This window comes from Notothenia rossii (genome assembly GCF_949606895.1).
Source record: "Notothenia rossii genome assembly, chromosome: 3".
Lineage (NCBI taxonomy): Eukaryota > Metazoa > Chordata > Actinopteri > Perciformes > Nototheniidae > Notothenia > Notothenia rossii.
In genome coordinates this window covers 17,830,236-17,842,138 of record NC_136901.1, presented here as the reverse complement: position 1 = coordinate 17,842,138, position 11,903 = coordinate 17,830,236, and the positions used below count along the sequence as shown (strand labels likewise).

The 11,903-nt window shown below is 41.0% G+C and overlaps 1 protein-coding gene across 1 annotated transcript in view; it reads left to right on the top strand.

Annotated features, from left to right (window-relative positions):
* The first annotated feature begins 871 nt into the window (after window positions 1–871).
* LOC307033787 (uncharacterized protein) overlaps window positions 872–11,903 on the top strand; it is a 51,650-nt gene continuing 40,618 nt past the window's right edge. The window contains exon 1 of the mRNA XM_079672400.1: window positions 872–919. The gene's annotated coding sequence lies outside the window, so the exon portion shown is untranslated. The remainder of the gene's footprint in view (window positions 920–11,903) is intronic.

Genomic DNA, 11,903 nt, shown 5'->3' with positions numbered 1-11,903 from the left:
TGAACTTTTCGATCTGAAACGATTATAAACTGAAGCAATATAGAAAAGAGTCCCATTAACTGAGTTTTAAACATCAGCATATACGGTCATAGTCCGGTAATTACCAGAGTAAAAATATATACTCCAAATAAAGAGTTAGATTTTAACACTTTGGGAGTCAAAATGTACTCTAGAACTGGTACTTTTTTTGACACTGTTTGAGTGTTTTCCAACACGTGCACTGTAAACCTAGAACCCTCAGAGAGTTAAAAATGTACTGGTAGTCAGTCTTGTAGTGTCACTGTGCAGAGCTGATTATTCAACACTTTGAGAGAAAATGTACTCCATGGTCATTTTTAACACTTTTTCAGTGCTGTTTAGCTAGTGAACACCAAACAAACAAATTGGGGTGAATCATTAACACTTCAGGAAATAAAGTACACATCAGATTCTTGAAGACATGTGTTTATTTTCAAAAATGTGATTTTTTTATGTGTTTTAAATATAACATCTAATCAGTAGCAACATTAAACAACCCGCAACATTAAACAACCCACAAAATTGCTCATTAGGCCTCTTTAGCCTGGGGAAACACTTTAGAGGTCATCATTCCAAAATCCTGTTACAACAAATGGACAACGTGGAATACCATACACTAGTGCTAATGTGCAAAGTATTTTTCCAACATTAACTGACAAATTGTGTTTTGAAAGTCTACATGCACAGCAAATTCTGTAGTGTGAAATAGTGTTAATTATTTCGAGTTGATAAGTGTTGATTAGGGTGTTCTTTAAAATCTTGCAGTGCTGAAAAAACTCTAAGGCCGTGGTTCTTTTAGGGAGTTGATTGCATGCACTCTAGTTTTAGTGCTCCTTTTTTCTTTATCTCATGGCGGAGAACAACCTGTGTCTGGAAGGGGAGCCTACATTATTTTAAAAAGGTAAGGACCATGTATATTCAATAATTTATGCTGATAATCTTTGTATTAAAAGTATGTGTAAACGTCACGTACAGTAGGGTGGGACTCAAAAGTGTCAAGGCTGGTGTGGTGGCCTTAGTGGTATGATTCTCACTAGTATTACATTGCGCAAAGTCATGTGTAATTTCCATGCAGCCATGACCGTAAGCGGGAAATCAGGTGGAGATGAGTTTCTGCTGTGTTAGCCAAAACGTTCCAAAAACGCCATTGAGTTCAGTCAGCGGCAGTGAAAAGGTAAAGATAAATAGCTACTGATGATGGAACGGTTATTACAATTTTCAATAATATTCTTTTTACGTTGTCTTCTCTGGTTCTTACCACTCATGGTCTAGCTGCTAGCTAGCTCTATGCTAACGCTAGCTCTATGCTAACGCTAGCTCTATGCTAACGCTAGCTCTATGCTAACGCTAGCTCTATGCTAACGCTAGCTCTATGCTAACGCTAGCTCTATGCTAACGCTAGCTCTATGCTAACGCTAGTGCAGGGGTCGGCAACCTGCGGCTCATTAAGCCCTCTGCTCTGGCTCCCTTGAGCTTAGACAAAAATAAGAAGGAAGTTAAATAAAAGTACTTATCTATTTACATTTTGTTGCACGGTTGAACATTTCTCGTATCTTGTATTTTGAGGTGATACTGTGAAACATAAATAAAAAACAAAATGGTTTTAATTAGGTCAACTAAAATATGCGTCACATCCTGCTACGGTCCCGCGCCAGCACCTTTTCTTACAGGTAGAGATGCGCCGATCGATATCGGCCGATACTCACTCTCTGCCGATCAATCGGTGCTCTCTAAAAATGCCGATCGCGAAAGCCGATCGCATAACGTAAAATAATGACGTAAAATACATGACACTTTTCTCTGTGTGCGGCAAAACAAGCTCGCTAAAATGGCTTCACCAGTCTGGCATTATTTTAAGTGTCCAAAAATGACAATAAAATAGCGGTATGCAACGTGTGTGAAGCAGAAATCCTAAAGCTCCACCCGCTGTGACGGACCGGTGAGCGGAGCCAAACACACATTAAGAGTTAGACCTAACACACTTAGCTATTTTATCTACCTCTGGAACAAGCTAAATTAGTTATACATATATTTATTCTTCACTGTCGGGCCACTCACAGGGTTCGTACGGGTGCTTGAAATCCTTGAAAATGCTTGAATTTTTACGAGGTGTTTTCATGACTTGAAAAGTGCTTGAATTTTGGGAATGGTGCTTGGATTTGAGATAAAGTGCTTGAAATTGTAAATGCTTTACTTTTAAAATAAATTGCTGTCTGACTGAATAGTTTGCTTTTTAGATTAAAAGAAAATAAAGAAGTCAGAGCGAGCTTAGTTGCTTCGCTTCTACATAAAACAGCTCCGCTCCGGCCTTCCCGCGCTATGCGCGCGACCTGCAAGTGTTTTATTTTTTGTGACCTGGGCATTCTAATGAGAGAATGACAGTATGCCAGGAGGTTGCTGTTTTGACGAGCGTTGGCTATCCGAAAAGAAATACAAGCTGTGGCTAAAACGACGATCAACCCAACGATTCGCCTTCTGCACAGTTTGCCACAAAGAATTTCAATTATTCGCGATGGGAGAGTCTGCGCTGACGAGCCATATGAAAGGTAAGCCGTAGTAGAGCATTTTGGATTAGGCTAACGTTGCATGTTACGTTTGTTTAAGCTAGTAACGTTAGCGAACTCGATGTGGGATAATTGCTTATGCAGGTGACAATAATAAAAAGGAGCGTACCTATGTCAGTATGTGCGACAGTCGCCATCCTGTGGTTTTCAGAGGATGAAGCACATAAAAGCAATGTATTTCTACTGGTAGTATTTTTCGTGCCTAAACTTGCTCCATCGAAATCAGTCACATTGACCCGAAGACACATTTTGAGTTATACACTGTTGGAAAGAAGATATTCCTAGCTTTCTAACGGAGGAAACATATTTTCGTTTGTATTACTGGTCTGGGGGAAGCTCGCGAGTGTGTGTGTGTGTGTGTTTGTGTATTTTTGCGTTTGTGTGTATTGTGTTAGTTTCCCGGGGAAAACACTCACGAGAAACACCGGCTGTTGTTATGCCTGCTTTGACGTAAAGTTACTCCGTTCTCCGCTTGTAATTATGCCGGTACAAGCTTCAAAGTTGTATTTATCATCTGAATTTGCAGAAACAAGTTTAATATTCTGAAAGCCAAGACTTTGTTTATTTGAAATCAGATGAAAACAAACTGTAACGGACCCTGCCGTGTTATCTATGATTACTATACGCCATACATTCATAATGTCAGCGGGAGGGAGGGGGGAGCATCGCTACGTAAAAGCATTAGTGCGAGGGAGAGCTGTCATCTTCCCTTTACAAGCTTCAAACATGTATTTATCGGGAGACTTTGGCAATAAAAGTTTCATATTCTGAAAAAAATTCCCTGGAAACCTCCAAAACTCTTACACAGAAAGAGGATCTCTGCACACGCTTTTTTTATATCAGCTTTGTGTTTCAATGGTTTTGTCCTAACCTTGGAGACGTATGTTTACTGCCACCCTAAAAGGACCTAAAAAATGTTAAAAATGTTAATAAAGAATTTATTGAAAAGTTAGTTGGCTGATTGTTTTATATTGGCTCAGCCAGGTTATATGGGATGCCCAGTCTATTATATATGATATGGGTCACTCATTTTACAATATTAAACTTTGTTTTCTTATCTTTAATTTTTCATCCTTATGTAGAATGCTATTACGAAACACACATTTGGTTGTTTATAGCATAAAGAACATCTGATTTAATGTGAGGTAGGGAAATAATCATTTGAGTATAAGTATGTGCATATAAATATGTAATTTACAACAGCTGTACGCTGCTTGAAAAGCTTGAAAATGCTTGAAAAGTGCTTGAATTTGACTTTGGAAAAGGTGTAAGAACCCTGCACTCATTACTGGATCATTGAGCTGCATGAGATACTGACAGGCTGTCAGGAGAGAGAGAGTCATTATTATTATCCAAAGTTAATGTAAACTTGAATAATGTACTTCATTTGAATGTAATAATGATGTTGGTTGTTGTTTGTGGAAGCGTCAGTGAATGAGCTCCATTAACTGAGTTTTAAACATCACTTTAAATGGAAGATCCCCATAGACCCCGCCCACTCGATCGGATCGGCGATCGGTATCGGCCGATACTGATTCCGGCGATCGGAGCATCCCTACTTACAGGTGAATAACCTGACCCCCGGCTCAATCAAAGAAAAATAAAAGTATCGGAGGGACACAGAAGGTTTAATTCTGCGTGGATAGAGTTATATGCTTTCACAGCAAACGATGCTGGCTTACCGTATGTTTGATATGTGGAGAGTAGAGATGTTAAGATTCACCGATTCGCATCGGTGCACCGGCATAAACGTTCAAGATGCGAGTGCACCGGTTGAAAGAGTGCACATCGGCTACAGTTTGGGTTGAACTCGCGATGCATCGATTGCGTAGCGTCTTTGCATCGGTAAAAAACCGATTCATTCATATAAAATCCCCTTATCTTGTCAACGTTCAGCAGAGACGATCTTTGATATTTGCTTCGCCACTACGGAGAACGAGAGTCTCAGTTATCAACACACACGGAAGTTGAGGAGAAAGAGAAACACAGCGCAGCGAAAAATACCTACAAATCAAACGTTTGGCAACACTTCGGATTGTTCAAGAAAGACGGTGTAATAGTCATTTATGCTATATAGTTGACCGCAGGTCATGGAGAGTAATAAGGTATCCGTAGACCTTTGTATGAGGTATCTTTATTACTTAACAGGTCTACAGCCATGATACATAGATCCGTCCTAGATGCGGACTTGCATACACACAGTATCACTCCGCAGCCGCACCCCATCAGTAACGTCCTGATGGTATATGTGCGCGGCACTATTACTACAGACGGTCAACTTGAAAAATCACTCGCAAATTGTTAACGATGCCGAGCCGCTTTAAAGTACACAAGTAGCACGAGGAACTTAGCGACGCACATAAAGAGGCGACATGGGGTCTGCGGCTGAAAAGAGAAACCTGAAAGTGAGACATATGAGTTAAATCACTCAGTGAGGTGTTCTGTCAGAGAGAGGTGTTTAGCTTACAGCAGCCTGTGACGGCCAATAATAATTTAAATGTCTTCCTTACTGTAAGCAGTTATGAAATACCTGTTTGTGAAAGGTTATTTGTTTTCTTTATTGTTCATATAGAAACCACTGCTTTCTGCTCACTGGTGTGTTAGCCTCTGAGTGTTAAGCACATAGGGCTGGCAGCTGTATGGGCATTGCTCTATGGTAGCTGTTATTTGCACATTGTTAATCATGAGCAATGCATCCTTACATTGTTTAACTGTGAGGTGTTATACAATTGTACTCTGGAGAGCTTTTAAAGGTAAAAAAATAAACGGCATGATGGGATGTGCAGTACCAAATATGTAAAGCACTTTTTTGTTAATGTATGATTTGCTGCATATAAGGAATAAAACAAAAATCCTCTGTCGTACCATATTGAAGTATCATTATTTTTGCATCGTGTTGAATCGCATCGCCCCGAATCGCATGATGTTGAATCAAATCGTATCGAACTGTATCGCAACAGGGGTGAATCGTATCGCATCGCATCGCCTGGTGTTTCAAAGGTATCGTTAATGTATCGTATCGTGGTAACGTATCGAGATGCGCATCGCATCGGCCTCAGTGATGGAGATGCACATCCCTAGTGGAGAGAAGTTGTTAAAGGTGCTGCAGCCTTTACGTATTGGAGGAAAAACACGGGAGAGGAAGACAGCTGACGATCTTCAGTCATAATTCAATCAGTTTACTCTTTTTAGGGTGCAGCTATATGTTTTATTTATTTCGAAGTGGGTCCATTTTAAATTGTATTAATTTTCTTCAAATGTGCAGAGGACTCTCAAAGTGCTGTGTTGACTTATTTTAAAGTAGGCCTGTTTCTTATTAGAGGTTAAAGAGCATCTTGCAGGTTTTTATTTTTTCTACATTTATGCTTAAACTTGCTTGAAAAATACACTTAAAAAAGTGAATGCAGGATTTGATATGTTTTACGAGACATAAGGGCAGGAATTCCGAGGGAAAGGAGCAATTTTGAGCTCTGCTCTTAAAAACGGCTTTTTTTTAAGGTCATACGTCAAACGCGTCATATTACATCACGCAGGGGACACATCTCCGCTCTCTGACCGCGGGTATAGTGGAGTTGCGTTGAGTAGAGCGGTTGTGTTTTAGTGAGCTGGTATTTTTCGGTAGTTTTACATTGCATTTCACCATTTGTAATCATGGTGCAGTATTGTGTTTGTGCAGGTTGCACAAATACCAGCCTGTCAGGACATCGAGTCCACAGTAAAAAGGACCGGAGCTAGCGTTCGTTCCTGGGTGCGTTGTGCATCCACCTCCCTGCAGCACATACTCTCCACAGCTTTATCAGGAAACCGTATTACTTCTATCTCTCTTTAACAGTTTTATAAATAATAAATGCAAAAAAACTGTATTTTTTGTGTATGATATAATATATACAACTTTATAAGCTATCAAATATGTTTTGCGGCTCCAGACAAAACAAATTGTTGGAAAACGGGGCAAAATGGCTCTTTTGATCGAAAAGGTTGCAGACCCCTGAGCTAGCGCTAGCTCTATGCTAACGCCCAGTTTTTTAACTAGCTTAGTAACTTGCTCACTAGCTATGGCAATTAGCTAACCAACATGTCCCTTTTTATCAAGTGCCAAAACTGATTCTGAATGAGAAGAATAGTGATTTGGGAGGCTAATCAAGCCATAGCTGTTTTGCTAACGTACATTAGCTGGCTTAGCTAGCTGTAGTTAGACACGTTGTGAGGACAGGAGGGGGCTTAACACGTTTATATCATTAAATGAATGTACAGTTGGATCACTAAAATCTGCATGAAGAGGCTAAGCCTACTTAAATGGATGATTACGTATTTAAAACAAAAAAGCTATCCATTATCTTTTAGATTTTTAGATGTGGCAGCTGAAAAAGTTGACTGCTAATATTATCTCCACGCCATTATTCTGGTTTCTTTAAGAAGCCTCATGTTGCTGAAGGTAAAATACCAGAGCACCAAACAGTACATCAGATAAAATCCATCAATGAAGGTGAGTAGCCATCTTGTGTAACAAAATGTACAGCTTTGCAGAAGCAAAGGGATTCATGTGGTATTATTTAAATGGTATCCAAAGCTCATTGGATATGGTTAATTTGTTCATCCTTTATTAGCTTTCGCCAGCGGGGACAATATGATTTTAGCTGCAGGCCTTTTTTGTTTATTTTGTCTTCCAAAATATGCTTCCTAATTCGGAAACCGTTTCCAAATTCCCTCATCTGAGTTAACTTGCTCACTTAGCAGTTTGGCTTAAAGGTGCAGTATTTCAAATGCTGTGTAGATTTGGCATACATTGAGTATAATAATAATAATAATAATAATAATAATAATAATAATCATGATATGTACAGTTAAAAACCTGCCTCTTGTATTTTTCTCTGGTGTCACGCTAATCTTCCTATAGTCAAAAGCAAGTTTGGGCTTTTTTGATGGGGCTGAACTTCAAATCTTTGATGAATCTGACACAGCAGTGGAAGAAGACATCTTTCTTGAACTGATGGAGGCCAATCCCGATTTATGCCTGACAGTATGTGACAGCTTTTTAGGTGAAGGTAAGCTTATCTGCATAATCTGCTGCACAAACGTGTAAAGATGAGACCCCTTTATGTCCTATAGTCTACTGTCTAATCGTTACTAGGTAGATTAACTCAAACAATACTAGCAACCAATAGATCAGCGCCCACTTGCCAAAACAATTGAAAGAATGTAGGTTGGGTTTTGGTTGTATCAGGTAGAGACTGACATTTTGTTGTTGTCTGATTTCTCCTCCTGATAGGCTGGGACAGTAACATGGCTTCACTTGTTGCTGCTCCTCTATCTCTTGACATCCACATCTGCTGGCCGAACCCGGAACCGGATTGACACCTTCTACATTGTAATCGACAAACGGCTCATCCCATGCCAAGCCACCAGCTCATTGGGTGCTTTTGACGAACTGTTCAAATCTCACTATGTGTTCAACCTGTCCTACGAGGAGGCTTTGGTCAAGCTGTACACATTTGTCCAGACAACAGATTACAACATAGACATCAACATAACAGATGAGTCTCCCAGAATCCGTGAGTTGCGGGCAAAACATGTACAAGTGTTTCATACGTCAAGCTGTGCAAAAGACTTGCAAGTCCTTGGTAAGCCATTTAAGAATGGATCACAGTTTCTATCTTAGCAGCAGGTTTAAGTTGGTTTGTGCACAAGATCGTTATAGGCGTCACTTCCTTACTTACATACTTCCTTGTGAAAAAGCTTGTGGCTCAGTCTCCGACGCTGAAGCTTCATGCTACTCCGTGGGAAGGTGGCTTACGTAGGACAAAGCAAATAAATACGCACGAAAATATTCCGATTTATAAAACACTGCGCACGCACGTCCTACGCCGGTTTCCCTTTATAAATCACAATCAACTCGAAATGCGGCGCAGCTTTTGCGAGCTTCACGTAACGCCCATATATGCCTATAAATAGTCAAAGAAACACCCCGTATTAATATTCATTTTGACTGACTGCATGAAGAAGATCGCAGGAAACGAGGACAGAACATAAATAAATAGTCAGAAAAAAATGAATGACAAAAGAAATACACATAACCTTCCTCAGGCAGTGTGTCAGTGTGTTTTTACCGGGGACAGGAGATCCCCATTGATGAGAAAATGTAAAAAATGATCGGGAATCCCTCCGGAGTGGAGTCATGACGACTGGATCTGAATTGTTTTATTTTATTTTGTGGTTTGTGCGCAGCGTCTCCACTGCAGCCTGTGCGTCTCAACCCCCCCGCAGCAACTCTATCCACCAGTTAAGGCGAGACACGGCAGGCAGAGTCCTGCATCGGGTCGGGTATCCGCGGGTACCCGACGGGTGAACCGCAAAAAAAGTGATTCGCGGGTGGTATTTTTTCAAACGCTTTTTTCAGGGTTCGGTTCTGGGTAAAACAAAGATGATGCGGTCGGGTCGCGGGTGTTGCGTAATAAATATATTAAAATAATAATAATTTAGTTTAATGTTTAAATTCTCAGACCTCTCCCCCGCGGGACCGAGCATAATCATAACCTCTGCAGCGCATCTATCTGCTGGTGAGCGCGCCACATTCTGAATGGCTGAGGTGAAGCTCTCTAGCGGAGAATACAGCATTTTCAATAACACTTCCTCAAGAGCGAAACCCAACATCTGGGAGGCTTTTGGTGTCCTCCTAGATGGAGAAAATAACCAACATCCCACGCTTTGTGAGACAAATATGCAACTGCGTGTGTTAATAATTGCACGTTTTCACTGCTCGTATATATGCTGGTTCGGGTCGGGTTGCGGATCTTGTGCCGACGGGTCGGGTTGCGGAATTAATTGGTAATATGTGCGAGTAGCGGGTTCGGTATTGCACGTCGCGGGTGCGGAGCGGGAGCGGGTCTTGAAAATCAGACCCGTGCAGGACTCTTGACGGCAGGCAAAAACATAGTCTTTCATGCACTGGTCAATTTTGATATTTTGTGCTATTTTGATTCAATGACATGTTTTCTTTCAGGCTTTTGGAAGGAAAACGTTCAAAATACACATTTTGGTGTTTATTTTACTATAGTATGTCTATTTGCGTCTGTAGATTTCTCCTAAATTGACCAAAAGTTAGCATTCTAAATGTAACATAAAGTACCGCGACCGCTGTGTGCACCATGTAATCACTCAGAGGTATCGTTGGAAAGCTCCGTCTCTCCTGAACAATCTCATCAGATCCAGATATGGTCATTTCCTTTGTATCAGCAACCAATCGTGAAAGTACAAAGGGGTCTTAAACCAAAAAATGAAATCTTATTGGCTGGTGTCGATTTCTGACAACGTGATTCGTTCAGCTGCGTTACGTGGTGTGCTATGAGACACTCCCTGGTTTAGCTTTCCGCTGAAAATGTAAATCTCAAAAATTACAAAACAGCGAAAAAACGTCCACAGAGGAGACAGAGAAAACAGTTGTCACTTGCACAAAGCAAGGTACAACAAAAAACTAATGACGCCAAACCTGAAATACCTTCACTGAGTGTGTTGATGCGCAAGCTTTCACCCAAGTGCAGGAGGGTTTAGATAGCACCACACAGCAGTGGCTGATAATTCATGTATCGCGGCTGAATGAACTGCTCGGTGGGTTGATTAGTCCAAATTGCGTAGGGATAGGGCTCAAAGTCAATATCGATCCGCAAAACCATGGTTTCTGTATCATATGAGCACTCAAAAATGAAGCACTGCTCATTTGACCAAGCAAATGCGAGAGACAGCTGAGTTGACTGCAGTGGAAAATAGACCTGATAAAATAATTTTGAAGATCCAGCTGACAATTTTAGATCTCTCGCTCTCTCCAGAGGGGCAGGTCAGCCAAAAAGGCCAAACGGGCCGTTGCCCGGGCAACATAATTGTGTTTTTGACTAACGTGACCGTTGGTTAGCTTGAAGAATAACGCTAGCTATACGTCAAATTTAACATTAACTTACCTTTTCACGTTTCCTCCTGTACAACACCGGCGTCCGCTGACAACAGAGTGCACTGTGCACGAGCTGAGCCAACGATCGCCGGTAATCGATCAGGGAGTTTGGTGTGGTTCTCCACACGGACCCTCACTGTTGCGGTAAGCGTGTTGTAACTTCAGGTTGTTGTTGTCACCTCCGGGTATCCTGTGTGCCTGTTCTGCTGCTGATAGCTTATATTATCTTAACTTAAATCGATCGCTTTAAAACTCTTGATCACGGAAACTGCCTGACCTTGTAATCACACGTTACTAGGGGTGTAACGGTACCCGTACCGAAATTATTCGGTACGGGCCCTTCGGTTCGGTACACATGTGTACCAAACGAATATAACGTTAAACGTAAACAATTGAAAACTTGAACAACTTTTTGGAAGTAATCTCAGGTGCTGCGTCGCAGCACTCAGAGTAATTTGCTCACATTGGGTTCAACGCGTCATAGAGCGAGCAAGTAATTTCATTGGACGAGAGGCATACTATGAGAGCTGGTCGGGGGGATGCGTTCAAATTTAGTCAGTCATTTGAAGAACTGTCGAAATGGCGAACGCAGATAAAGTTGAGCTAGAAAATTCTCCAGCATCATTGAAGTCTCCGGTTTGGGAACATTTTGGTTTTGCAGTTACGTACAAGGATGACGGACAAAGACGGGTGGACCGAACCAAAGCTGTTTGTCGGCATTTTTCAACTAACATTGGTTACCCGGCTGGCAATACATCAAACTCGCACACTCATTTGAAAAGGCATCACCCGTACGTGAATATCACCGGTACCAAAAGAAAAAAGACTGAAGTGCAAACCCAACTCCCACTAGCATTTAAGCCTCCACCACTCGCAAAAAGTTCAGACCGAGCCAAAGCTATTACAAACGGCAAATATCCTTATGTTGCCATGTTAGCAAATCGCTACCTGGCTGCATCTGCTACCTCTGTCCCTAGAGAGGGTGTTCTCCACAGCAGGAGACATTGTTAGTGCCAGCAGATCTGCCCTTTCGGCAAGCAATGTGGACAAGTAAATCTTTATTTAAAAAAACATGAAAATACAATGACAAGCAAGTCCTAATGTCAAACTGGCTGCTTAGGTACTAGTACAGTAAAGTTCAAATACAGATTATTTCAGTTCATCAAAATGCTGCACCTTAATATTTATTTTGATTATATTTTGTATTTATTTGAGTGAATACATTATTCACAGTTTAATAATAATAAAAAAAAATATATATATATTTTATGTTTTGTGATAATGTTTTCTGCTCTACCGAAATTATACCGAACCGTGACCTAAAAACCGAGGTACGTACCGAACCGAAATGTTTGTGAACCGTTACACCCCTACAGATG